Source organism: Cetorhinus maximus, chromosome 1 (assembly GCF_964194155.1).
Source record: "Cetorhinus maximus chromosome 1, sCetMax3.hap1.1, whole genome shotgun sequence".
NCBI lineage: Eukaryota > Metazoa > Chordata > Chondrichthyes > Lamniformes > Cetorhinidae > Cetorhinus > Cetorhinus maximus.
The window spans coordinates 98568541-98581263 of record NC_135879.1 but is presented as its reverse complement, the minus strand read 5'-3'; the positions used below and the strand labels follow the sequence as shown (position 1 = coordinate 98581263).

The 12723-nt window shown below is 39.9% G+C and overlaps 1 protein-coding gene across 3 annotated transcripts in view; it reads right to left on the bottom strand.

Annotated features, from left to right (window-relative positions):
* Positions 1-12723, bottom strand: part of shroom3 (shroom family member 3) — a 469510-nt gene that overhangs the window by 123101 nt on the left and 333686 nt on the right. Inside the window, exon 1 of one of the 3 annotated variants that reach the window (XM_078544289.1) lies at positions 4417-4566. The exons of the other annotated variants lie outside the window; for them this stretch is intronic. The gene's annotated coding sequence lies outside the window, so the exon portion shown is untranslated. Of the gene's footprint in view, positions 1-4416; positions 4567-12723 lie in introns of those variants that run through there. 3 annotated transcript variants of the gene reach the window in all.

Here is a 12723-nt window from a genome sequence, read left to right as displayed (position 1 = left end):
AGGCTAACTGGTCTGTAATTCTCTCCCTCCTTTTTTAAATAGTGGGGTTACATTCGCCACCCTCCAATCTGTAGGAACTGCTCCAAGGTCTATAGAATTTTGGAAGATGACCACCAATGCATCCAATATTTCCAGGGCAACTTCCTTTAGTACTCTGGGATGTAGATTATTAGGCCCTGGGGATTTTTCAGCCTTTAACCCCATTAATTTCTCTAGCACTAGTTTTTTATTAATACTGATTTTCTTCAATTCCTCCCTCTCACTAGACCCTTGGTTCCCTAACATTTCTGGGAAATTTCGCTTCACATATTTATAAAAGCTTTTACAGTCAGTTTTTATGTTTCCTGCAAGTTTACTCTTATACTCCATTTTCCCCTTCTTGATCAATCTTTTGTCCACTTTTGCTGAATTCTAAACTGCTCCCAATCCTCAGGCTTGCTGCTTTGTCTGGCAACTTTATATGTCGCCCCTTTGGATCTAATACTATCCCTGATTTCTTTTGTAATCCATGGTTGAGCCACCTTTCCTCCTTGCCTTGTCTTTACATTCACTGCTATTGCTCAACTTTTCCCCTTCAAACTAACCACTCTAGCTCTGTATCCTCCTTCCTGTTCTTCTCTCTTTATTGAAATTTTCTAAATATAATACACACTTGGACTTCCATGAATGAAAAGTCAAATTTGCCTTATCACCATGTATAATCACTTCTAGATAAATCTTTAGGAAAAAATATGTATTATATTCAGAAATTTAGAAAACCTCACTCTTAACACTTCACCCACTCTCCGCAATAGTTTGGTGAAAGACCAGAAGCTTCCCACATTCTCAACTCATTTCTCTACTACTCTCTCTTCTGAGCTGCTCTCTCAACAGGTGGTGTCTGACATGCAGAGTATTTCCAGCTATGTTCAATTATATGAGCAGAAAAATGTTAATTCAGACTGATCAAGTTGCCTGATGCAAATGCAGATTTTTGACGGTGGAAGCAAGATGTGGTGTCAGATCTGGTGGAAGAGTGTGATATGAAACTTTCCTGAATAACCTTCCAGTCTGAATTAGCTTTATAAACTTACAGCCGAGGAGAGAGCTAACCTTCTCAAGCTCACTTTTCCCACTCCAACTCTAATATCAATGGTTTTGGCAATTAACTCTGGATCAACAGCATTTTGTTCAATTATTATGACTTGACACAAAGCTTGTCCCCTCTCAATCTGTTGGATCTTCTTTTTCCAGTCCCCATGGCAACCCTCCATCACCCTCAAGAAGTTTGCCTTCAGATTTGCTGTGCCATCTCTTCAATCCACAGTCTTTTTTCTTCCTTGTTGGATTTTTTTTTGCATTCACCCTATCTCATAGCCTTCTATCTACTCTCCTATTGCCTTTACATCAATACTTTCTGAATGGTATGAAAGCTGTCGCCTTGTAAGTTCTGGTCTAATCCATGACTAACAGTATGGTTGTCAGTCTGGTCTCTCCTTTGGATATCTCGTTGCCTAGATTATGTACTTTGAAACTCTGCTTTTTACACCTTTAAATGATCTGTCATTATCTTGACTATCTCCTCAGCTTTTGATGCAGCCTGCCATCTAATACAATTTAACAAATTACCATCATGTGGCCTCCAACCAAAAGGTACGAGATGATTGATGTTCAATTACATCTCAAATTGTTCGACCTATGAAGGATTTAATGATTTTGCCCATTGTCTCAAGAGTACCGCATTATTTGGCCTGTCTCTCCTCTGTTCCCGCCGCAGATCAATGACCTCTCTCCACTTGTCAGTTAATCCCATATATTCTTTTACAAATTATTCCATCTGACGTTCCTCAACATCCTTCACAGAAGATGGCACAAGTGTTCACAAGTTGCTTCGTACAGTAGATGAAGCTTCATATCTTGATCTCCTTCATATCTTTCAACAGGACAACGAAACCTTAATTCGTCCAATGTTTGAAATATCTATCTTCTTTATTTCTCTTGTATGTGTGAAGCGCTCCATCCTTATTCTTCCTCCATCAACTGAATGTCTTCACCTAACCAGCTCCTCTGGCATCAATGGTGCTTCCCCATCCCTTTGTAAAACTATTTCAAAAAGTTACACAATGTCCATTTTTTGTATCAAATGCTATCATCTCCTTTAACCCCTTGACAACATAAATCCTTAATATGCTCAATACTTGGACACTTCCTTCACTTCTGGACAGGCTGTCTAACTTGCACTCTTGGACAGGGTTCAAGACAAAGCTGCTTATCCAAAAGGCAAATGCATCTCACCTCTGACCAATCTCTTTTCCTATCATAATTCTTGGCTATTTCAATACACTGTTCTTTTCTGAAGTTTCAAGAATTGTTCCTTCTTAGTTCCAAACATGCCCCCTCCATGCTCTTTCTCCTCTGTAAGGAATTTCCTTGGAGCTGTTCCTGTTTACGTGCAAACTGGATTCCCATAGCATCTTTTATGAATGTACAGGAGCAGAGCTGAAGCAGCTCAGAAAATTCCTGGACCAAAATTAATCATAGTCTGATAGCCTAAACTTATTTCTTCCTTGAAACGTTTGACCCCTTAAGTCTTTTAGTGTTTTCTCCTCCCATAATGTTCAGTTTTTAAAAATCCAGTTTGGAAACCCATGATCATTATCGCTTGATTTAACTTGCTTTTAACGCTGTTCAGCCTCAGTGATGTCCTTCAGTAGGGCCTTGGTGTTCCTCTTAGTTTCTCAATAATCATTAAACAAGACACCCTTTTCAGTATGTGAGGCAATAGAAAGCACATTACACAAACTGTCTGCACAAGTTTCCTGAACCTAAAAATGGTTTTTACTCCTTCACCAATCACCTCATTTTCAGTTGGAAGACAAATCCCGTGTATATAGTGGAGAGCAAAAGGTCTACAATGCCTTACTTGCAGAGATGACTGTCAAAATGCTAGGCCTGCTGGTCCATAAATTCTGAATCTGAGGTCAGGACAGATGCCAGCAAATCACTTACCTATAGCTTGAATTTGGGTTAGAATGTACTTTCACTAGCATTCCACCCAGTTCATGGGGCAGTGCAGTGGGGATGAGGTGTAGGAAACCTTTTGTCTAGCCATCTGCCACCCCTCACCCCTCCACCCCACACTGCCCAACGCAAGGGTGCCTGTTTGAATCAGTTGCTTAGCCACCCTGGGACGTTTGCCCAATGTGCCCTTATAAGACCTGAATGAAAATCTTGCCATTTGAGAGCTGGTGTGAGTATTGTTCAGGCCCTTGGAAAAATCCCAAACCTTCAGTGGGCAAAGAGAAATTGATTATCTTGACCAGCGGATTCACTGGGAGCTGAACAGAGTTTAAAAAAAAACTTTAATATTTGGCTCTTCACAAGCCTTTGTTTCTACCTTTGGAGTAGTATGGTGCCACTATGATTTGGGGGGATAGTGTCTGATATCTCCTTGCAGGTTCTCGCCTGTCCATGCAGCTATGCCTGTCCCTGGGATTTAGATTTAGGTCCACCTCGTAGTATTTACTCGGTGCACTTCGATCAACTAGAATTTCATCCTTATCTTTAATTACAACTGATTATGAATAACTGGGACAAGAAAGATATTGATTAGTGAAGATTGATCACATCAGAAAATACCGCTGGACTTTATTCCTTGAAATTAACATTTTCCGTTAGCTCAGATGCAGCCAGTAACCCTGGTATTTTAACACGCGTATTAGATTCCACTCATTTACACAATCACTGTCCATGTGCAAACATCCATAAAAATCAAGGAGAAAAGGGCAAGCTTGGATTCCGTGCGGATCTATGCCATTCAAATTTAATTACAAATACTGCAGAAAGTTATTTCGAGGTACAATGTCCATCTTAATTCTGATTTCTAACCGTAAAATCTAACGTGAAATGTACAAAGGTCTGACCGTGACACCGTAACCAGGCAGTCAGCATGACAAAGCTTATCTGATTGGCTAGTTTTAAGTATTTGAATATTCAGTCAGCCTCAGGATCAATGTCAGCAGACCTTGCACACTATACCCAGGTGAGGCAGCATGAATGACTGACTCCCTGACAACCGCACAAAACCATTTAAATTAACAAAATAGCATAGCAACATTTTAAAGAGGCAGGTTAAACCAAGATTTTAAATCATAAAAAGGTTGTGTATCTCTGTCGCATCCAGTACCTGTATGCAAAAACGATGCACCAGTACCTGAAGCTTTTGAAACATGTCGTTATTTTCTAAGTGGTTAGATGATTCAGATCAGTGAGGATGCAGAACTGCACCCAGAGGAATGACACTAGACACCAGGTCCGAAACCTGTCTTTTGTTCACGTTTGTGGCTTTGAGACCACTTAATCTTGTCCGAGCAAGTACATTACTGCCAATGTACTTTATCAATGGTTACACTTTAGTTTTAATTTAAAAAATCTTACCCACTCAGAAGGCCTGTTAACGTTGGACAATCGTTTCAATCCTTTCTTAATCCACTTGTTAATTTACATTTGTAACAGAAGCATTTTACTGTTCAACATGGCTCTCTCCCTCAGAGCCAAACAACTCCGGCACAAACTAATCACAAGTCCATCCTGCTCCAGACAGGAATGTGCCACATTGCAAAAGGGAGGTTAGGAGGAGGTGGGGTCTAAAAATGAACTCTACCAAGTGCTGAAAAAACCCACAAAGACGTCCACTGATTTTAATCCTACAGAAATCAACAGTAGATGTTAGCCTCAGCAGCTATTAAGTAAGAGATTGCCTGAAGACGGGGAGTAATTAAATAATTTCCTCACTTCACCAACCCCCCCCCCTTTTTCTAATCATTGACTGGATAACGCACTAAGTCATTCAGGGCTTTCCAAAAATGAAGTGTTGGAGGTAGGATTATGTTCAACTCAAGTTGAAAATCGTGACTTGAAAAGATGGATCTTAGATAAAGTGCGCCCCAGACTATCAGTTAGGGCTTAAATTTACTCTCATAGTCTGGAGTTTCAAAATTACTGCCAGAAAAATATAACATTACTGATTTAATATAATGGTGACAAACACAATTAGAACATTTATATAACACCTTATCACAGCTCCTGGAAATGTTTCCAAGTGCTTCACATACAATGAATTACTTTCGAAAGTGGTGATTGCTGTGTTACAGGTAAACCCAGTAACCATTTTGTATATAGCGAAATACTACTTATTGGAATAAATGGAATAAAACAGAAAATGCTGGAAATACTCAACAGTTCTGATGAAAGATCATCAACCTGAAACGTTTACTCTGTTACTCTCTCCACAGATGCGGCCTGACCTGCTGAGTATTTTTATGATTTTCCGTTTTTATTTCAGATTTCTGTAGTATCTTGCTTAGGGGGATGATTAATCTGGTTTGGAATTTGTCAGTTGGGTGCACAGTGCGAAGCTGTTGTGAAGCTAAATGAATTGAAGTATTTGAAGTAAAGCCTTAATCAAAGTTCAGACCCATCATTATAAAAATACCTAAGTTCCATTGTATGCTTTATTTTCCTCAATTTTCAATCAATTTTTCAAGTTACCCATATTACGGAGCAAGCAGTACAGATTACAAAAGCCTTAGATTTGATTTCAGCTCAGCTCACAGTTTGCTGATCAGAGCTGGGGAGTGTCACAGGCACCATATTATTGGTCTGAATGAGAAGGAGAAATTTTAAAAAGCAGCCACAATTCCTACTCCTGATCATTATGCTATGTCCCCAGTTGGAAAGTACATGTTTAGATATTTGATGGGGAAGGCTCAGCTCTGATGTCTCTATGGTTGAATATCTGCCATAGCAGTGCTCATGATACAGCCTGGTTTCTGTTTAATAGTGGCCCTAAGGCAACTGTGCTGCTCAATATACTTCCAGATCTCCACTCAAGGCCTGTCCAGCTGTGGAATTCCAGACAAGCTAAATGTTTGCTTTTCCTTTCTACAAAATGAAGGCAAGGTGATGCTCTCAAGAGACATCACCACAGATAATAAACTTTTAAAATAGGATTATTTAATTTAATTCTTATAAGTAGTCCCATTGAGTTTTATTTTCTCTTCCTCCACCCATGTACCTGGACTCTACTTGGAAACAGTCAACAGTGAAATAAATAAAATCAGGGATTCACTACAGACTCACATCCCAATGTTCAGTGTGTAGAATCCCTGGCAGTTCCCCTCTAACAAGAGATCATTTAGGATTGTGGTTCTTGCTAAAAAAATATATAATGCTGGCTTAGGCTTGCATATGAGGATGTCCACTCAGATAAAATACAAGAAGCATTGAGGCCAGCTGTAGTCCTCCTGCTGCTGTTGCTACCATGGCTGAGAGGACCTCACTCAGCACAGCTCAGTTTGGTTTTAATCAACATCTGTTCTCACTTACTGGGGCCGCAGACACTGTTGACTGCTTAATTCAGGTACTTTTGTTGTACATTAAAACCAGAAATGTATTACTTTGTAGAATAAAACACCAGTCACAATGTGCTTAACAAGGAGGTGCTGAAAAGACAAGAATGGCTCATGGATTGACTTGCATTGTGATTTATTGCTGTTGGTTAACAGTAACAATAATGTGCAAGTTCTGGTTGGCTGGTGACAGAATTGGATTGTGACACAAAGAATACAAAAATAAAGTCAGCTTCCTCTATAGCTCAGTTACAAAGTCAATATATGCCAAACCGCTAAGAATACTAAAAAACAACCTGAGAGGCTGAACACCCTTTAGAATAAGCACACCCGCAGTCACATTATACATAGGAATCTATTTAGCAAAACATCAAATATTGACCATCGAAGTATATTAAAATCAAGAGTTCCATTTTCAGTTTACCGCTGTACAGGACTCAAACACAATGCTTAATGTGCAAAATCTAAATGTTACATACATAAACGACATCACATCACCAATCATGATTTTTGTTATTGTGAGACTGATTGCTTCATTGATATTTGGTGGTTGAATTTTTGTGGGGTGGTTTTCCTGATGGTGTGTTGCAACCTCAGCAGAAGATCCAGGGAAGCGACATAAATGTCGTTAATGTAATTTCTTTGGGACTTCCATAGACCTGCACTAAAGTTACAGCAGACAATTGGGGGGAAAATCCCCAGGGAAATTCAACTCCTGAATTTTTGTTGCACTCTTTAATAAGCATTATTGGTACTTGCAGAGAAGTTTGCCTCGTCTTTCAGAATATGGTTTGGTGCATACACACTGCAATACGAGAATAAAGCCAATAAATAACTGAATTTGTTACTGAAGTGTAACACAGCTGAAAGATTCTGGTGATCTGATAAACCACAAGAACAGTTTATGTGTAGAGCCCTGAGACTATCACACAACTACTTATTGTTCGAATACTAGTCAATCTTCTGTGGGAGGGAGTCAAAATCAAGTTACTTCAGGTGAAGTAAGGTTCGATGCCAAGAATAACTAAACCAAGGTGCATGGGTGTCAGTCTTCACTTTACAGTCATAGATTCTGTCCTTATTGTATTCTAAATTCCTATGCCCACCTGCATCTTTGACCAAGCTTTTGGTCACTTGTTCTAATATCTCTTTATATGGCTTGGTATCAAATTTAGTTTGATAATACTCCTGTGAAGCATCTTGGGGTGTTTTGCTATACTAAAGGCACCATATAAATGCAAGTTGTTATTTATAATTGAAACTCCCTGTGCAAAAATGTCACATTGTAACTACAACTTCCCCATCAGCAGCACCTCCACTGAGGAGAGCATAATTGCAGCAACACAAGGTTTCACAGGCATGAGAACATAGCAACTTGGAATGAAAAATTGGCTACAGGAAATGTACGTAAACATATGGTTTTAATCGATTAGATGGAACGATGTTCACAAGGTAGCGAGTCATTTTAAAATTAAATTACGTTTTCCTGCTCTACAGTCCATGATTACTGCTGTAGGTTTGATTGACATTGCACACTGGATTTGGAAGTTAACAAATGTGTACTTTCCTGTATTGTTGCAACATCATTTGTAAAATTAAAGGTATTTTACTGAAGTATACATGTGTATTAACGTGCATATTGTAAGAAAAATATACTTTGGTGCAGTGTTTCCACAGTAACCTCACAAGAGTAAATAATAGAAGTATTGTGCTTTCTGCAAATTTAAGCACCTTATGTGTTGACATACAGAAAATCTGTGTAAAGAATGGCATCTCATAAAGCAATGCTAAATATTACAGCAGCTTATGTTGCTAAAACCATTATATTTCCCATGTTTAGTGCTGGGGGGCGGGGGTTGGCGAGTTGGCTCAGTTGGCTGGATGGCCAGTGTGGATCAGATTGTTGCCAACAAGACAGGGTTTGATTCCCATTCTGACTGGAGTGCTTTCGGACCTAAAGAAAAAGTAAGTGACAGGATGATAACATCAGAAGCTGCTCATTTATCTACTTATTATTTTGAAATCCAAACCACAATTTTGTATTTGGAAATTTAAAATAAAGGATCCTAGTGAGAATCAGAAACCTTGATTAAGTGCAGTATAGCACAGGCAGAAGGTGGACTTGCAGTTGACATAACGACTTCAAGGTATAAAAAGAAAGACTGTATTTACAAAGCACCTTTTATTACCTCAGGATGCCCAAAGCGCTTTACAACCGACCAAGTGCTTTTGAAACAAAGTCATTGTTATAACATAGATGGTGCGGCAGTCAATTTGTGCACAGAAAGGTCCCATAAGTTAAATAATCTGTTTCAATTATGTTAGCTGAGGGATAAATATCTGCCAGGACTTACAAAGGTTAAAGCACTGATACACCATGGCAAAATCAAATATATTTTGTCTTAACGCTAAATTATAAAAATCAACCATACCTAAAAAATGTAAACAGATCTTTTAGCAATCACATTTTCTACACTATTTATTGTTACCATCTTCTCCTGGAAAACGAATCTACTCTGACTCAATCACATTATTGAGTGTGCGCACTGCACTTTCTGTCAACAGACAACACGTATAAAACCCACTGTGCTTCTAAATATGTAATTAGATACAGCAGACAAATCAGGTTTAATCAGATCTAAAGAGGCTTCATCTGTTATGTCCTGATGCCATGTAACAATTCATAACTCAGAAAATTCCAATGCTAATAATTTCTCGGTTTTCTTTTTGGGTTGAGTTGATTTTATAATAATTTATTGAGAACAAAACATATTTCATTTTAACACAGTGTTTTAACCTTTATAAGGGCACTGTCCTGGATTTAATATTTCACACTGCTATACAGTATTGTACCACAGATCATTACAAAATATCAAATGAGCATTTGTTCAATTAACTGTGCAGCTGCATGGGTTTATCATTCCTGAATGGACATGATTTTCACTTTTCACTGTGACAAAGTGACACATCTTTATCCACGATGAATACAAAATATGGAAAATATTTGTAAATAGTTTTATTGCTTGGTGGGGAGAGGTGGGGAGGAGAGGGGGCGGGGGGGAGTACAGCAGAACTACCAGCCTCTAAGCAGTTCTCAGGCAGGACTTCTACCCTACTAGGCCTTAATAAAATGGAAGGCCCAGGGCTGTCCAGGTAAATGCCTGATTACCTTGGGATTGCCTCAGGCCTTCAGTGGAAACGGGGCTTCCAGCAGTTCTCCAATCAGTGGACAGGACCCATGTCGCCGGCACTAAATTCCACCTCAGGAAGGAGAGAATAAACCAAAAAAAGCCTCAAGGTAGAGGGAAAAATGAACGGAATCTACTTCCAGGTTGCTAAATTTTCTCGTTATCACAGCCACAGGATGTCCAAGACATTTCACAATCATTAAATGACATTTGAAGTGCAGTCATGAATGTTACGTCTGCAAATATGGCACCCAATTTGGGCAGAACAAGGTTCCACAAACTAATGAATGAAATGAAAGAGCAGGAAACCTGATTTCTCCCAGTGGAATAATCTACCTCATAGTTATTTTGTGTCTACATACTTTCCATTGGAGAGTAAAGCCATAGAATGGTTACAGCACAGGAGGAGGCCATTTGGTCTGCCAAACCTATGCTTGTTCTCTCCAAGAGTAATTAGCTAGTCCTGCCGCCACTCCCTTTCCCCGTAGCCCTGCAAATCTTTCCCCTTCAGGTGCTCTCTAATTCCCTTTTGAAAGACACAAATGAGTCTGCTTCCATCTTATTCTCAGGCAGTGCAAACAGTTTCTCCTCATGTCACCATTGGTTCTTTTGTGAATCCCTTTAAATCTGTGTCCTTTGGTTCCTGACCCTTCCGCTACTGGGAACGAAGTACGAAGGATTTGCAGACCAGTCAACAAGTCTGACAGGCCACGATGTGAATGTTTCTTCCATTTTTATACTAGCTGATAGTCTTATACAGCATGAGGGTTTCATGGGCTTCTACAACTTACAGGATGAGGAGAGCCACCCACAACAACAAGGTGTGAGTATTCCACTAGATGTCAACTCCTGTTTCTGCTCGACAGGACTAACTGTAGTGGGGTTCAAATAAAACATCTGACTCATAGTTAGGAATGCCATCACTAAGGCAAAGACTCTCTCTCATGTCTCTGGTAAAACTCTACATCCTTTTCCCTCTGAACTTTTATGATAGTGTTATAAAGCACACACTCTTGTGCTGAGGTGGGGTTGGACAGCTCAGTTGGCTAGATGGCTAGTGTGTGGTGCAGAATGATGCCAAACAGCACGGGTTCAATCCCTGTACCAGCTGGGGTAGTTCACGGAGGCTGGCCTCCTTACCTCGCCTCATGCTTGATGTAGAGTGGTGCCCCTCATGCTATATAACCACTCGTTTATCTCTAATGGAGAGAGAGGCCTATGGTCTTTTTTGGACTACAGCTAATTACCTACGTTACCCAATGTTCCATTTGTATCTGTAACCTCCAGCAGCTGCACCTTTCCAAAGCCCATACAGTTGAGAATAATAGGTTTTCATATAAAATTGCAAATTGTGATTGCAATGCAATTTTCAGGGATCTTTGAAAATTTAGACTCGGTGCCCCACATAAGACCATTCATTTGCATGCAATGTGAAAAAAAAAAGCTACTTTATGTTGATAAAGACTATGTTTCAGCTACTGTGTACATTTGCCTACACTGAGTTTTTAAAAAAATTAATTTTCTTGCCTTTTTCAGGCTCTGTTATCCCATTTGCTAATCCTCAGCCAAGAAGGGGCAGCAGACAATTTGCTCCCACTGCTGACCTGGGAAGGTTTACCCGCCAGTTATCTTTTCCTTTGTTCCCAGTTTGGGAAATGCCTAGGCTTTGTTCATCATGGACTAGACGATGTCATAGCCAGGATTGCACACACGCCATGTGGTGGAAATGCAAGCTTCTTGCCGCTCTGTGGTATATCACATGCTGTGTGTGATCCAACTACAATTACTATACCTCGCCTGCTGCAGTGGTCACATTCGATGACTGCGACTTAGCTCCAAAGGCCCTTCCAACTCCAGCTCACTGAAAGCTGCCAGAAAATTCAGCATTTCATCTCCCAGGAAACAATGAAACTCTCCAAGAATGAAAGAGTGCGAGCAAACTTAGTGCAGGGTGAGCCAGAGAGCAATACTATACAATCCTCTACACACAAAGTCTCTGTGTCACAAAAACAGGCCAAGATTGGGCCTACTGCTGAGGAGGGCAAAGGGTGCAGGACTGGAAAGAACAGGAGACAAAGCTCAGCTCTATTTATCTGTTGGATTTAAAACTGTATTTATTTTTTACGGACTTCACAATGTACACAAAGTCGCTGAATACTTAAGCACTTACTTGCACCTAAAAGAAATTCAGCACTCATACAAAGAAGAACATTCAATCCCCCTTCCATCACAACAATGCACATTAAAGGAGTCAACCTGTAAATGTTTTAAAATTAGAATGTTTATCCACTCTTTATGCAACATCATCACCATGGGCAAGTGTTCAGGGACAGGACTATAGGTTTTCTTTTGATTAAAGCCCAATAAGTAACCTGACAAACTGCCTCAGTTCATTAAACATTTTCACCCAGCGTGATACTCTAATCTTATAAATTTGTTCTGGCAGCTGCCTGATACAGAATATTCCAGGCAAATCCTTTTTAGGAATTATTTAAATTTCACGACAATTAAGTTGTCTGGAAAACATGGTGACTGAAAGTGTGTACCTAATCTGTAGTTAATGGAATTAATTGAAATTAAAGGTGGCACCCAAAGTTAATCTTGTGCATAAGTGCTGTCTACCGTTTTTGAGGTTTCTACTTCACAACTATGCAAAGGTAACAGTATGGCCTCAATATAGTTTTAATCCCATCATGATGGGCAGGACAGAGTCAGGAGGCTAAAACTGTTAAAGTGCAGAACACGTCCCCATCCTGCCATGTATACATCCATTGACATTTTTACGCAACGGGTTTAGAGGTGGAACACTTCATTAACATATTTTAATCAGGCTCCCACCATGCAATTGGAGCCTGATTTGAAGTAAAAAGTTGCCGGTGAGGTTCTCAAGGGCTCGGGAAACCTGATTGCAAAAGGGAAATCGTTTTGCTGGTTCAAGAAGAAAAGTGCCTTTTAAAGAACTCCTTATGGGTCAAAAGGAGCAGTAGCCATCCAACAACATCCACAAGAAAACCTTTGGCCTTCCTCCATCAATGGTAACTTCTTGCGACCCCCTCTGTGAGCAGTGACATTCCACGGTCCAGTCCCGATTTCTGCCTCCCTCCCAATTACCAGGCACCATCCAGAAGGGTCACTGGGTATGGCTT